General features: G+C 54.2%; 1 long non-coding RNA gene across 1 annotated transcript; it reads right to left on the bottom strand.

Moving 5' to 3' along the window:
• Positions 1–1047: 1047 nt before the first annotated feature.
• LOC144369845 (uncharacterized) lies at positions 1048–3209 on the bottom strand. Its single transcript, XR_013429658.1, has 3 exons — positions 3068–3209; positions 2761–2940; positions 1048–1481 (listed from the first exon to the last, which is right to left on the bottom strand). It is a non-coding gene; the product is annotated as an uncharacterized LOC144369845 (long non-coding RNA).
• Between the last annotated feature and the right edge of the window lie 3749 nt (positions 3210–6958).

Genomic DNA, 6958 nt, shown 5'->3' with positions numbered 1-6958 from the left:
GGGACGTGTGTCTGGGGACAGGAACCCTCCGGCCACTGCCTGTGTTAGTAGCAGAAGCAATATCGTGCCATGCGGCCCCTGAGGAGCTCTTCCTCCATGTCCCATACACCTTTCCTCGGGTTTCCATTTTGCGCCAGAGTCAGCTGGGCTCAACCCTGGAGCACAGATGACAGGCTCAGCAGCCACCTGGCTCTTTGCAAATGGAGACAGGAGCCCTGGGCGGTGGCGCCATAATCATGGTCATTGTCACCATCATCATCTCAAGTGTTGACCCATGACTTACTCTCTAGACTGGGTACTAAATGTTTTAGGGGCATATCTCATTTAATCCTCAAAATATCCTCTCTTACCATCCTCTGCTTTTAGAAGAGGAAAGTGAGGCCCAGAGAGGTCCAGAACCTGCTCAGGGTCATTACAGTTTGTAGATGGTGCAGCTGAAATTTGAACTTAGTTCAAACTATAATGTGAGTAGACTTATCCGCCCATTTGCAGCCTCTGTGAGCAACCTCAGGTCCAGCTTGGTGTGCTGACGTCCACGCCTTTGCATTCTCCCAAAGCCCCACACAGTCTGGGATGCTAAATAAACATTTACTGAACATTCTAATCATTAATGAACGGAGGCCTAGACAGGTCTCCATGCCCCTCAGTGGGATTCCCAAGTCTGGGCATCACATGGGGGATCTTTTGAGAGTATGAGCTAAAGGAATGGAAGCTGATTTCTTTAACATGAACTTTTCTTTTTTTCTTTTTTTGGCACTGGGGATTAAACTCTTGGGCCCTCGACCCCTGAGCCCCATCCCCAGCCCTACTTTGTGTTTTATTTAGAGACAGGGTCTCACTGAGCTGCTAAGGGCCTCGCTAAATTGCTGAGACTGCCTTTGAACTTGCCATCCTCCTGCCTCAGCCTCCTGAGCTGCTGGGATGACAGGTGTGCACCACTGCAACTGGCAACAAGACCTTTATTTCGGTCACGTGGCTCCCGCTTTTTGTTTTGGTTTTGGGCTGCGGGTGGAATTTAGAGACACTCTTACCACTGAGCCACAAAACCCCAGGCCTTCTTGTTTTTTATTTTGAGACAGGGTCTCGCTAAATTGCCCGTGCTGGCCTTGAACTTTCGATCCTCCTGCCTCAGCCTCCCCAGTCGCTGGGATGACAGGTGGGTGCCACCGCGCCCAGCGGAGAAAGCACTCTCCCATGAGCCAGATGTGTTTACACTTCACTTGGAGAATCAAGAAGAAGAAAGGAGCCATTAACTTAAAACAGGCCGGGCTTTCTCGAGGGCCCCTCTTTGGCCCAGGCGGGTTAGTTGGGCGTAGCACACTGTGAACATCCTTCTCCGGAAGCGCTCAGGGCCGCCAATCAAAGACCCATCCTTCCCAATAGCCCCACGTCCTCAGAGCTGATAGGAACTCCTTCCGGAAAGTCATCTGTGAGCACACGGAGGGGTCAGTTTCATGTCAAACGAAAGAACTGACCATCTGCTGATATGAAAAGGGAAGGAAAAAAATGGTATTTTAAGTCCTAAAAGGGCTCTGGTCTCTGATCTAGGCCACACGTGGGGGAAGCAAATCCCCCAAACACATTAGCTTAAAGCAGCAAAACCCTGGGTTATGTCTTTGGTCAGGAATCCGGGAGCTGGACCTGCCTGGTGTGGTTCACGGCCTCTCATGGGGTCACAGCCAGCTCCCATCTGGGGCTGGACTTGACTGAGACCCCACTTCCACTCCCGCGGCGGTCCCCCCACATGACTGATAAGGTCCACCCACATGACTGATAAGCCAGCGCTGGCTGTTGGTGGCAGGGCTCAGCTCCCTGTCCTGGGGACATCTCTACAGGCCAAGTGTCCCCATGACGTGGTGGCTGTCTTCCCCTGATTGAGAGATTCAAGAGACCAAGGCAGAAGCTGCAATGACCTAACCTTGATGGTCACATATTATTGCTTTCACCCCAAATTCTGTTGTCCACTCAGGCCACCTCTAATTCAGTATAGAAGGTCACATGAGGGTGTGGCCTTAGTCTCTCCGAGCAGCTATAAGAGATGACCAGAGACCAGGTAGCTTAAGCACCCAAAACTGTTTACTCATAGTTCTGGAGGCTGGAAGTCTGAGAGCCAGGTGCCAGAGTGGCTGGGCTCTGGTGAGGGCCTTCTTCCTGGTTTATGGACACCTGCTCACTGCACTCACAATTGGAGGACAGAGAGAGCTCTGGTCTTTTTATTTTCTTATAAAGACACTAATCCCCTCCTGGGGGCTTACCCCTGATGATCTGACCTAAATCTGATTACCTCCCACAGGTCCCCCTCCAGATCCATCATGATGGGGATTAAAGGCTCCCTATATGGACTTTGGGGAGATATAACATTCAGTCTGTAGTGGGCATGGGAATTAGAAATCATGGCTTGTAGGGGGCCATCTTGCAAGGAGGTAATCCTTTCTGAGAACCTGACCTAAGAGAAGATGGCCGGTGCTACAAATGCCTCAGGCACGAAGATGCTCAGCACAGAGCCGTTTATTCATTTATTTAGGTACCGGGGATTGAACCCAGGGGCACTCGACCATGAGCCCCGTCCCCAGCCCTATTTTGTATTTTCTTTAGAGACAGGGCCTCACTGAGTTGCTTAGTGCCTCACTAAGTTGCTGAGGCTGGCTTTGAACTCACGATCCTCCTGCCTCAGCCTCCTGAGCGGCTGGGATGACAGGCCTGTGTCACGGCGCCCCGCACACACTGTTATTTATGAGGAAAAAGTTGAAAACACCTTACTCCTCCATCTACAGGAGCTTGGTGGCGTTAACTCAGCACAGGTCCCCAGTGGATGAACGGTTTTCCATGTGGACTTGGGGCGGGAAGATGAGGGTCGACACCCCCACACGCCCAGCAATGGCTACTTCCAGGAATGGGCACGTGATCATACCATCAGAAGGAAACTGAGTCTCCGGAGTCCTGGGGCAGAATAGGTGAAGGAAAGAAAGAAAGATCTGTCCTGCCACAGCCGCTTCCTCCTCCACCCCCAGAAAACTGGAGCTGAGCGCTCTGGCTTTGAACGTCCATGTCGCAAAAATCCCCTTACCCTGGCTGTGACTCGGCAGCCACCGGCTGGGTCTGACACCCGGGGTCCACTACCCAGTGCCCAACTAGATGTCCGGGTCAGCGCTCAGCCCCCCACCAATCCTCTCTGGAACCTGCACTGATCAACCCCGTACGCCCCAGCAAGGGAGGGCCAGGGCCTCCTCCTTCTGCAGCTGATTATTAACAGATCATCACCCCCCACACCCCCCACCTCCTTCCCTCCCGAGTTCAGTGGACATGATCAGCCGTTTTCCTGACCCCGATGTGTTCATTATGCAGGGTTGCAAAGAAATGAGACCATTTCTGGAAGAAATCTGTGGTCCCATCTGTTCCTATTTCCCTCAGGATCTCAGGTCTCAAAAAGCCTTTTGTGAATGCAAGTGCAGGCTCCTTCCAGACCCAGGGCTGCTGCCGTCTCCCTGCAGACCAAACAGCCTCCTGCCCTGGGGCCTGGGGCAGTTACAGCCAAAGGCAGAGAGAAGTGGGCGCTAACTTTCCCCCACCTCAAGCTAGATGTGATAGACAAAAAAGAATCAGTTTCCTGCTATAACACTCACAAACCAGTTTGACAGGTGAGCACCGGCTTCAAAGACAAAAAGAGCCCTTTCTAAAAACTTTCATCTCTGGCAAAGGTATGCTGTGTGGCCCTGGGCAAGCCCCTTTACCTCTCTGTGCCACCCCCCCTACCGGTTTCCTAACCTCAAAAAGAGGAGAATAATAGGACCTACCTCTCACTGTTGCTGTGAGAGTTAGTGCGATAACATTTAAATGCTAAGCAAAGGATATACTAAGAGCATAATAAAGGGTTGCCACAATTATATGATTACAGGGTTGCAGATTCACAAGACACCATATTTGGGGAGAGGACAATAGCAGGAAGTAAATTTGAAAATACCCACAGTACCATGAGCAGCATCCCAAGTTCACTCATTGTCTCTGGCTAAATGATTCCCATTTGGGAATTTGGGGTTTTTTTCTGTTAGTTTGCTTGTTTGTTTTTGAGTTCTGAGAATTGAACCCAGGAGCGTTTTACCCCAGAGCTACATTCTCAAGTCTTTCTTTTTTAGTTTTTTTAATTAATTTATTTTTTTAAATACACAACAGCAGTGGAAAGCATTATAATTCTTATTACACATATAGGGCACAATTTTTCATATCTGTATGTATAAAGTATGTTCACGCCAATTTATGCCTATATTCATGTACTTGGTTGTTGGTTTTTTTTTTTTTTTTTTTTTTTGCATTACAATTTTTGAGACAGGATCTTGCTAAGTTGCTGAGGCCGGCCTGGAACGAGCAATCCTGGAGCAGAGTCTGAGTAGCAGATTCGCTGCTGGGCCCTGCACGTTAGGGAAAGGTCCCCCAACCTTGTGTGTGGCTGGGGAAACTGCTAAACCACACGGAGCCTCAGCCTCTACATCTCTAAAATGGACATCAATAAGATGCCTCTTTTTTTTTGAGAGGGGGGATACCGGGGATTGAACTCAGGGGCACTCGACCCCTGAGCCCCATCCCCAGCCCTAGTTTGTATTTTATTTAGAGACAGGGTCTCACTGAGTTGCTTAGGGCCTCGCTGTTGCTGAGGTTGGCTTTGAACTCACGATCCTCCTGCCTCAGCTTCCTGGAGCTGCTGAGATGACAGGCATGGGCCATCCACCTGGCTGATTTTGGTTGATTTTTGATAGCACAGCTCTAGAGGGAAATGCTGACCACTACAGGGGATTTACAGTCTCTCCATGACACCCCAGCACCCTCAGGGTCAATCAAGTGCAGCCTCCCGACAATGGCCTACAGGGCTCTGCATGGTCTATGCCACGCTTCCTGCCAGGCCAGGCTCTCCACTTGTTGCCCTGTCTGTTTAAGTCTGTGGAATCAGAGCGCTTGCCACACCTCAGGGCCTTTGCACCAGCTCCTCCCTCCACCTGGAACATTCCTTCTCTGACTCCCATGAAACCCCACCTCTTCACCTCACTCTTTGACTCCCAAATTTGGGTCCCTGATGAATTTTCTGTGAGGGGGCCCTTCTCCCTCGGGTTTGAAAGCTTTAGGTCATGGCCTTAAGCTGTCCATGAGGGATGTTCCCAGAGATTCCCAAAGGTCGTGCAGGAAGGGGCCTCAGGGAGCTGACCAGCAAGAAGGGCAAGGAGCCCTAGGCACCCTTCAGAGAATCTGCCCCAGGGGGGCTGGACATGACCTGCGCTGTAGTGGGGGGGGGGCTTTGAGGTCAAGCAGGCAGGCCTGGCCAGGAGGGGGGCCCATTTCTGTCGCTCTCACCCACTCATTGTCTTCTTTCATAGCAGTGGGACCGGGTACCACACCTGCCCTGGAGGGCTGGTCCCAGAAGGAGGTGTCATCTGCTGGTCATCTGCTGGGGAGGGTTTAGTGGGGCAGATGGGCACAGTCCTTAGAGCCCCACAGCAACCCTCCTCCCACAGAAACGAAGTCTGGTCTGTTTTTTAAAGAGTGGAAAATCTAGATCCAGTCCCTAGTGACCGATAAGGAAACTGAGGGTCACAGAGGGCTAGGAGTTGGCCAAGTCACTGTGCACGTGGGACGAGGTCCCGAGGTCTCAGTCTGGGGACGCCCCCTGGATTCAGTATGTCCAGAATCTGTGGCCTCAACAGCGGGAGGGAGCTCCCAAACGGGCTGGCCTTCCTGGGCAGAGCCCCCGTGTCTCTCTGGTCCATCCTGGGGGACGGCAGATCCTCCCTGGGGGAATCCGAGGCTGAAATGCCCCCAGTGTCCCCTGGGGGGCGCTCAGGAGTCGGGGCACCCAATGCCGCAGGCAAGCGGGGACCTGGGACTGGAGGCGCAGGGGGCCGGGAGGCGCCGGCTGCGACTTCTCCCCGATGCGTGCTCGACGCGCCACCGCAGGTGAAGCAGGACCTAGGCACCCGGACTCCTCCTGGTCGGCGTGCGCCTGGGGCAGAGGTGGGGCGCCAGGGGGCGGGGCCACAGGAGGCATGGCCACGCCCCGTCGGGCCCCGCCCCGCCCCTGGGACTGCCGCAGCCACCTCCCCGCGGATTGGCTGCTCCGGAGTCTGGTGCGCCCCGGGCTGGGGCGGGGTTGGGGGTCGGGGTGGAATGAGGGTGACAGGCCCCTCCACCCCTTTCTTTGAGAGCTTCAGTGACGTCACAAGCCCAAATGCTGCTGGCCTTGTGTCCTCCCCTCACTTCTCATCTGGGGGTGGGAAGGCCGACTCAGCTCCCCAAATGCCCAGCTCCCCCGGGCTGGGAACAGGCCTGGGCGGGGGACACCCTTTCTCCCACCAACATGTGCTCTAAGGAGCAAGTGGCTTCACTTCTCTGACCCTCAGTTTCCTCATGTGTAAAGTGGAGGCGACAGAGCTGCTGCTGTCCAGGCGTTTTCGGGGTGTCGTGAGAGACCCATCAAAGCGCTTGGCCTCTCGGGGTGAAGCCTCCTCCCCGTCCCCCTCCCCCCAGCCCCCAGTCTCCGGCCTCCTCTGCGGGGCTCAGGCAGGGGGTGGCTAAAGCCCAGCTGGAACCAGCAAGATACCGGCCCTGCGACCTGGACCGGTCCCTGCCTCTCTCTGGGCCTCAGTGTCCCCATGTGTAGAGGCAGATGCTACCCTACAACCTCTCTGAGGGGCAGAAGTGACGAGTACATTTATGGAGCACTTACTGTATGCCTCAGGCTTCCCTCGCAGCCCCACCCCCCTGGTCGCAGTGTCATCAACAGCCCCTGGTACAGGAAGCGGGGCTCAGAGCCGATTGGCCCATCCACAGGCGCAGCTGGAGGCACAGCTGGGAGGCCCCAGTCCTGCTCTCCCAGTGGCTGGTCCCCTTGGGCGCGGGGCTCACTTTGAGGCTTCCGGTCTCCCTTCAGCCCTCCTCCCCTCCTTCCTTCCTCCCCAGCCTCCCGGGCTCTCCT

The sequence above is a fragment of the Ictidomys tridecemlineatus genome, chromosome 2, assembly GCF_052094955.1.
Source record: "Ictidomys tridecemlineatus isolate mIctTri1 chromosome 2, mIctTri1.hap1, whole genome shotgun sequence".
In the NCBI taxonomy this organism is placed as follows: Eukaryota; Metazoa; Chordata; class Mammalia; order Rodentia; family Sciuridae; genus Ictidomys; species Ictidomys tridecemlineatus.
Note: the sequence above shows the minus strand (reverse complement) of the source record. Positions and strands in the feature narration are given on the sequence as shown.